The sequence below is a fragment of the Pimephales promelas genome, chromosome 5, assembly GCF_988280905.1.
Source record: "Pimephales promelas chromosome 5, fPimPro1.hap1.1, whole genome shotgun sequence".
In the NCBI taxonomy this organism is placed as follows: domain Eukaryota; kingdom Metazoa; phylum Chordata; class Actinopteri; order Cypriniformes; family Leuciscidae; genus Pimephales; species Pimephales promelas.
This window is the reverse complement of record NC_142773.1, coordinates 23,719,415-23,728,284: the sequence shown is the minus strand read 5'-3', so window position 1 is coordinate 23,728,284 and position 8,870 is coordinate 23,719,415. Positions and strand designations below refer to the sequence as shown.

Below are 8,870 nucleotides of genomic sequence, written 5' to 3'. Positions count from 1 at the left end.
CTTAATATTTTAGTTGGATTTTTTTTTCTTCAGAAAAATGAACAGCATTTATTTGACAAATAAATATTTTGTATACTGGTATAAATGTCTTTATTTTCACTTTTGATCAATTTAATGCACCCTTGCTCAATACAATTTTTTTTATTTCTTTAAAAAAAAAAACGTAAATTTTTTTTGAACAGTGTATTAGGTAAAAACTACTGAGAAAAATTAGATAGTCTCTCATAAAAAGGATCTAGGTAAACTGGAATATATACAAGGAAGTGAAAAGTTGATATCTGAATTTCAGATCCATATAGAAAGACAATTTGTTGATGGAGCAATAGGCTAATTGTCACAATGTTGGGATAATCAAGAAAAAGTAGTGTCTAAATGAAACACTTGTGAAATTGCTAGAAACATAGCTGACATTAATTTATCCAGTGTATGTTCAGGAGCTGAACTCTGCCAACTCTGTTCTAGAAAGCACTGTGCATTGAAGGATAGCAACCACTTGTTTTATAAAGAATGGACAATGGACTGTAGTGAAATAAAGTCACACTAAAAACAATGGAGTCTGTATAATAGCAGCACATTGTATAAAGTATTTTAACTGTAGTCACACATTCTAGTCAATTCTAACCATCACATTTTGATGTTAATTTTGAACTTGCCTTTAGTTGTTATTAAATGTATTTATTTGAACTTGAATTTACAATAAACAGACTTTAAAAAACAGCTGAATCTTGTATAACTTAAAAAAGTTGAAAATTACTAAACTCATTTTGATAAGTTAAAGCAATGTAAAAATGTTGTAATAACCTATTGATTATATAATATTTTACAGTGGAAATAGGCAAGTTTAAAGTAAAGTTTAAGTTAACAAGTAAACAAATGGTGCTGGTTTACCGTACCTTCACTATCCTGCAAAGGGCCAACAGTGTAACAGAAATCTGGATGTGTTTTGTTGTCCTTGCCATGAAATCAGGGTGTAGGATGTGGGTTACATGACACAGCTCGCTAATTCTTCCCATTTACTCCTAAATTACAGACATTTTCCATGCTGGCAAGATTCCATGCTGGTAAAGACATTTATTATACAGATAGTACAGATAGTATTATATAGATAATACAATTCAGGGGATACAAACACCAGAGAATGATCAAGACAACAACATCAACTAATATGCTCAATATAAAAATAAAAAATTCTCTGTAACAGTGGCAACAGCAATTGATATTGGGTCTAATAATATTGCCAATGGGAGGCAGTGTTGCACTAAGGATGTTTCTTAAGGCCAGTCTTACAAATTAAAATAAATTCTTTTATTTTTTTAATTATTAAATTAGTCTCCACATTTGTGTGGATGTTTGTTTTGCATTTTCAAAATCTACCACACTCATATTGCTTAAGTTTAGCAGTTGAATGAATATCCATTAATAAACCTGTAAATTTACTTCTGTAATTCTATTCAGCGTCCTCTTTGTCTTCATTTCCATCTCTGTCCTCACCGGGATAAACCACCATGCAGTTTCTGCCTCAAGTGTGTCAGTTTAGCTAAAGACAGACAACCACAGATCAGTGTCTTTAGTAGTTTCTGTAGGCCTCATTTCAAATCATCTGTTTAGTCTAATGCAAATGTATGTAACTGACATTTGTAAATCATCTTAAGACATACCAACAAAAGAACTGAAGCTCTGGAGCTTGTTTTCCCAATATACGCCAAATAGATACACAGGAACACCTGAAAACATGATGGCCAGGCCAATGCCGCACGCCACAGGCTCCGAGGACAGAGAGAAGATCAGCAGGAATGCCCAGAAAATCAGGAAAATTACTGGCCACACCAAGCTCACCTGTGGAGTGAAACCTGTTTGATTTCAGTAAAGGACTACAAATGCACAGTTCAAAAATAAATAAATAAATCTATAATTATACATAATTAATGTTCACTGGATAATGTTTGGCTCTGACAGCTCACTAACACTGTCAAAACTACAAAAAAAAAAAAAAAAGTCAATAAGAATCAGTCTTTCCTTGATTGGCCGATGCATATCTGGCTATTTGATGCGAAGCACAATCTGCCCGGCAACAGTGACCCCATAAAACAGGTAGTTGACAAAACCTCTGCTGATGTTGGTGCACAACATCTGCAGAGTTGATATACACTATAAAATAAATCCTTTCTTGATTTAAATTCACACACGTAAAAAGCTTTTTACATAACTTAAGGAAAGAAATAAAGAGCTCACAGTGAAAAGCAAAGCTGGGATGGGTGAACATATATCATTGCCAACAGACGGGGAAGATGACCCTCCCTCGCACCTGTGAAGAACAACCTGTGAAAGACCAAATGTCAATCAACTTGATAATGATAAAGCTGAGAATTCAAAATATAATGCAAACTGAAGGAGCAAATAAGAAATAACACATTAAAACTGACCTAGATGATGTGAAAAGGGATCCATTGACCCCTCCGAATGTAGACCGAGCCACAGAGATGGGCATGATCCATGACATCATCATCCCAATCAGCTTCTCACCAAATGTCTGACTGAGATTAAAAGAGAAAAGGAAGGCACTGGGGTTAAAGAGAATGGTGAAAACCGATCAAGTTTATACAGGTGAGCTCTTCTGTTACATAGTTATGAAAGTTCCATCCTGCATGAGCGAAGGAGCCCTGGAGGAAAGCGAGAGCAATGCGGCCCATGTCATAGGGCTGTAAAGGGTGAAACGCATGTTCCAACCAATAATAATGACCTGGAGACACAACAGAGAAGCATTTATGTGTTTTGCCTGAATTAACATGAAGAGAGTATCCAAATGAATGGAGAAAGTTGAATTAACTACTGCATAATGAGTTTTGTAACAGCTGAAAAGCGTATTATACACTGTACAGTACACTTTCCATTTTCAAAATCAATAGTTCTTTCTTTGAGGATTTTTTTAAAGACATTCAGAGCTCCTTTTTTGTCCCTGGGACATCAAGCACATGAAAGCAGCAGACTACAAACGGCCCAGCATGACAGTCGACTTTATATGTGAGCTTGTCTGTGCTTAATGGATTTGTGCTCTTTTGTTTATAGTGCTAAAATAGGTCAAATATGAAAAGTATGCCCATGTTATACTGTAAGCTTAATGCCTGCCCTCTTATATTCAAGCACTTTATGTTCACATCTAATACTGCACATGTGTTAAACAAGCTTTTATTGTTTCCTTGCTCTGATACATAATTTAGACTGTCTTTTTTGTGCTAATATGTTTATGGCAGTAGTAACAACAATAAAAAATTCTATTGCGAGGCCTTTGGGCACTTAACATAATTGCGAGGCCTTTGGGCCCTTTATGTGCGAGACCACATAAAGGTGACATTGTATGATGTTTGTATTTTGTAACATGTATAATGTTACAAAAGAGATTTCTATTTCAAATAAATGCTGTTTCTGTTGACCTTCATATTAATCAAATAATTAGGTAAAAAACTCCTACAAAAATATTAAACAGCACAACCGTTTTCATCACTGATAATAATAAATGAGTCTTGGGCACCAAATCAGAATATTAGAATGATTTCTGAAGGATCATGTGACACTGATGACAGAAAAAACATTTATTACAAATCGTAATATTTTACAATATTGGTATTTTTTACTGCATTTATAGAACAAATTAATACAGCCTTGCAGGAAAAGAGACTCTTTCAAAAACCAAAATGTTGGGTTTCTATGTTTTATGGGGACATTTAATATTACAGTACTATACTGCATAATATTTCTATACTGTAAAAACTGCATATTCTATCCCCTAACACAATCCTCACAGTAAATGCTCTGCATTCAAAAATGTCAAAGATCAAAGACTGCCTGGGGACAGTTTAGGAATACCTGCACGCACACAAACATTTTATTTGTAAATATGGAAAACAATATTAGTAAAGCATGAGTAAAATATGTTTATCTGAGTGATGTTATGCTGCGTTCACGTGCTATGGAAAATAGGATATTTTCCACTTTTGAACTGGTATTTACCAGTGTGTTGCGTTCAAGTGCTTTTGTTTTCGTAATGTGGTGATGGAGATCCAGACCTGTTATTTAGCTAAAACTATTTTAGATTGCTTAAGTCATCTGCAACAGCAAGAAAATGATTTATCAAAACTCAAAAGGTAAATAATATGCTGTAGCCTATATTTTCTAGATCATGAATAGTACATATTTTTACCATTCATGACTCTCTCGGTGCTCTCCGCCATTTTGAAAAGATCAAAGGTTATCTCATCTCAGCAACTCGTCCATCAAAATATTCTACGAGTTGCCCAGTGGAAAATACCACATGAGGGGGTGTTCATGTGCATTTTCCACGTCGGCTTTTGGTATTTACCATAATTACCATAGCACATGAACGCAGCATTAATGAATGAATTTTATTGCACCATGGACTGTACCCTTGCAGATCTGTACGATGCCCATGAGGATGATGAGGCAGAGGGCGATGAGTTTGCTCGTGGTGAACACATCCTGTACACGCGTCGCCCAGCGGACATGAAGCAGTTAATCCAAGTTAACAGCACTACAAGGAAAACAACAAATTATAAACATTCAAATTCAATTTGATGACAATAACCATGCAAATTTACACTGAAAAGAGGAATTCAGTCATATTTTTATATATTGACTAACCTAAAATTCAGAAAACACAAAACAAGCTTCTGCTTGATATGTCACTCTCATATCAATACTGATATGTTGCTGCAAGATTCACGGCCATGAAAAGAACAGCTTTAGTTTAAAGAACTAAAATAATGCAAGAACAGCCAACAGGTTTAAGCTACCACAAGGATTAAAGTTGCCAGACAATATTGTTTTTCATGGCTTTGGAATCAGCCAGAAACACGTGGTTTAGTCTGCACATTATGTACAATTTAAGCTCTTGTGAAAGAAAACCCTACCTGTGTGAGTATGTTTTTTGGGGAAAATCCAGCATGAGTCACAAAGCTGACATTTCAGTTCCTTAACCGCAATTATTTATTAATATATATAGAAACAGCAAGAAGCAAGATTGGTTATGTTTTTTTGATTGAATGTGTTACTTGCGGTCAAGCCAAGGCTTACTAAGTGAAAATATTTTTGTATTAAGTGATTTTTATAGTTTTTTTAGGTATGTGATAAAAAATTGCAATCATTTCCGTAACTTGATAGATGAGATTTATGGGCTTCTGTTTTCCTTCCATCAGAGTCCATAGTTTCAACTCTGAACACATTTATTGAACACACATCAAGGAGTGTGTCTCAATCAGCTCCTTAGCTTCCATAGGCCGTGAATCAGAATATTGTGTTCACAAATTCGGGCACTGGTAAGGACAGCAAAGACCCTGGCTCACTACACATTGGGACACTTATGACTATTTGCGGGGAAATCACAACGTCCTCATTGTACAACTGGTATTTATGAACAAAAGCATAACTGATATCTCTCTGACATTATGTTTTAATAATATTTAAAGTACATTACGATAAACACTTTGCTTGATACATGTACAACATTTCAGCCATAAATAAATTATAAATGCTAGCTAGATTTTATTCAATACCTGCCTAGTGATGTTTATGCTGAAATATAATTAAATAATGGTTTGTATTTGAAAATCATCTATCACGTGTCATTATGAGTAGTGAGTTGGCTGACATGATTTATTTTTCATGCTTCAGAACTTCCGTTATGAGAACCTACTATGCAAAAAAATATGATTATCGTGACTGAAAATTCAACAGTAACAAATAATGTGCCGTTTCAACCTAAAAGTAAGTGTTCGTGCTTGACTTAACTAACTAAGCTTAATATTTCTTTTAAATTGATATTTAACACATTTTGAGTTGTTACAACTTATTGCAGCAATTTTTTTCATAGTAAACATCAACTCTCCCTTGTTTTCACAGTGCATTGTGGGACATTAGGGAGTGAACACATGCGATTGAGACAGTTCAGTTAAGTGAATTGAAATGTCTCAGAATCAGTTCAATCACAAAAAATAGTGTCTCAATCGCAAAAATTCTTCCAGTGCACTGAACCGCTCACTCCCTTAAAGTGTCCTGACTACTGAACTACTAGGGAGCCGCACCCAATGTCTTTAGATGGTTAAACAGGTTAAGCAGGGTTGGATCTGCAGGGGAAGCATCTTGGATAAAAGCTGTTGTCAGGGACAGTCATGTTGTAATGTATATGTTCTAAATGTGACTTACACAGGCAGGCGGCAGCGAGCAGACCCAGAGCTCTCTCTGGAGGGAAGCATGAAGGGAAGAGGGGCTGCAATGCGTAATTGGCAAATGTGAGGGCAATCACAGCCTGGTTAGTTGGATAGATCACCAACACTGCAGTCCACAGCCTTAGAAACCTATTCAGAAGACAATTGCATTGAAGATACTATATCTTGTGCATTTCACCCTTGCACGCCCAAACATGTCAACAAGGCGACTTTACACGAGTGCATTAGCAGGTAGTTGTGAATCACGTTTCATACAGAGACGCAGATACTGAACATGGCTGCAGGGTGAAACCAGAAAGCCCAGTACAATTAGGCTTTGATTATTTAATTTTACTTAACATTATTTTATTTATCTGTTACATCGAAGTGTCCTTTTTGTAGGATATTGGTTTGAGAATGCCATTTTTGGGCATATAAAATGGGCAATTTGAGATTAACTGAGACTTTGCAGATATTTAAGAGGCTGCTGTGTCGATTGCAATATTGAGGTGATAGAAAATAAACGTGATTCCTCTCCTCACAAACCAAACGTTCCTTGTTTTTCAATAGCATGTTACTTACTGTATTGAGTATGAGTAAAAATCCTTTTTAAGTTTTTTTTTCCAAATCAGATAGGCTCAAAGGCCCGGTTTTACAGACAGGGCTTAGATTAAGCCAGGGTTGGGCCTTAGCTCAATTAGGACATTTAAGTAGCTTTTTTTGAAACATGCCTTAAAAAAAAAACATGAGTGTGGCTCTTGAGACAAAACAGTAGCACTGGCATATTTTAAGATATGTCCGTGCAAGTTGCTTTCAGTTAAAAGCCTAGACTGTGAAACTGGGGGTTGATGTTAATTGTGTGCAAACAAGAGAAAAAAATATCAATCTTAAAATGATCACGCAAATAATAACTACTTTGACAATGAATACAAACATTAAGGATAATTCTCAATATCTCAAAAAGATTAATCTTTCCCGTAGCGTAAGCTAACTCACTCAATACGAGATTAGGCAATTAAATTCCTTTAAGCTAACTTACGCAATACGAGAGAACCTCTCATAAGAGAACAACATTGGACCACCTTCACTTTCATTGTATGGACAAAAACACTTAAACCATTCTCAAAATATCTTATATGTAGAGTACACAATATATGCATACATCTTCATGTATTGTTCTACTAGATAAAGTGGAAGGACAATAAATAGAGCTAAATTTACAGCATAAAAGACACTTTCTTAGACTTACCCACAGATCTCTTTCTTGAAGGCTACTGCTGTTTCCGGCACTGATGAAGCCCTGCGTCGGGCACCACTACTGCACATTTCCACACAGACAGCAGCGACTTTGTGCTGTTGGTGTTGAGTCTCCGTAACTGTATCCTCCCACCCCAAACTTAATGTATTAATCTGATAAACCTGCCTACACTGCTCTGGTTTGGTCTAGTTTAGTAGATGAGTGTAACAGAGGAAATATTATGACCTCTTGACCAACAATTATCAAGACAATAAAAGATTAAAACCTGTTAAGGTGAGAATCAAAGTTACAAAAATATGGAACTCCATTTCTGTCATCTAAGAAAAAAACTCATGCTTTGGTAAATCATATTCATGACAACAAAAGTTGCAATTGCAAAAGAATTGCAATTATGGCAGTCACAATTATAAAATTATAAAAGAATTATAAAAGAAAATAAGTAAATTCACACACAAAAAAAGTGTGTTGGGTTGTTTGGCATTTGGATAATTAGAATTCGATGCACTGAACAGATATTGAGGGCACAATTTTTTCAGCACTTCATGGTGCCAGAATTGTGTTTGCTAGGGGCCGTGTGACAAAATGAACTCTCTGGCCAGAGAACAAAGCTTCTCAGTCAGCCATGCAAACCAATATCTTTTCCAATAGTTACATTTGAATATATTTGTATAGTTTTTCTCACAACGCATACCCTTCCAAACCTGATTTACAAGTGAAAATGTCTCACAAACCACCCAGTTAGTTAGCCAAAGGCATCGGTGGCGGAAAAGAAACTCAAAGATGTTGAAGTAGCCGAAGAAGCAGCCAAGAGTAATTTACGATGACCAGAATAATGATGCAATGGCTGGTTAAATTTAATTCCAAAGAAAATATTGTTTCTGAATAGTTAAAAAAAACATGAAAGGATCTAAATGGATTCATAATTCAACTAGAAAGAGAATGTCTCCTGAAGTGTCTTCCAAAGTTGGTCTCAAAGAAGATGGTCACAATCAACTACAATGCTTGAACAGCTATTTGTGAATATTCCCTGTGATGCTAGCAAATACAGTAGGTTCAGATGTCTTGGCAAAAATCTATGTTGTTCATAAGCTGTGCTCTCTTAATGAGTAATGAGTGAATCTAAACAAAACCAGAGCTGATGGTTTCCCTTGTCTATCATTGTTTAGCTAAAATAATTCCCTCTCTGAAATGCATTTAAACAGCTACAGTGACTTTGATTGCATACAACAATTTGATGTTTACATAAACATTGTTTTTAATTTTGCATTCAAATATTCATGTAAAAATGTTGGGTTTGTTTGAGCATCCCGACCAGCACAACACAACAACACTGGATTGTATCTGTAGAATAATTTTTTTAAAATCAAATTTAAAGCTTTTTATAACCTTTTTAA

The 8,870-nt window shown here is 35.4% G+C and overlaps 1 non-coding gene across 1 annotated transcript; it reads right to left on the bottom strand.

Annotated features, from left to right (window-relative positions):
• Positions 1–250: 250 nt before the first annotated feature.
• LOC120465109 (uncharacterized) lies at positions 251–2,529 on the bottom strand. Its single transcript, XR_016168530.1, has 3 exons — positions 2,424–2,529; positions 1,659–2,319; positions 251–1,537 (listed from the first exon to the last, which is right to left on the bottom strand). It is a non-coding gene; the product is annotated as an uncharacterized LOC120465109 (transcript).
• Between the last annotated feature and the right edge of the window lie 6,341 nt (positions 2,530–8,870).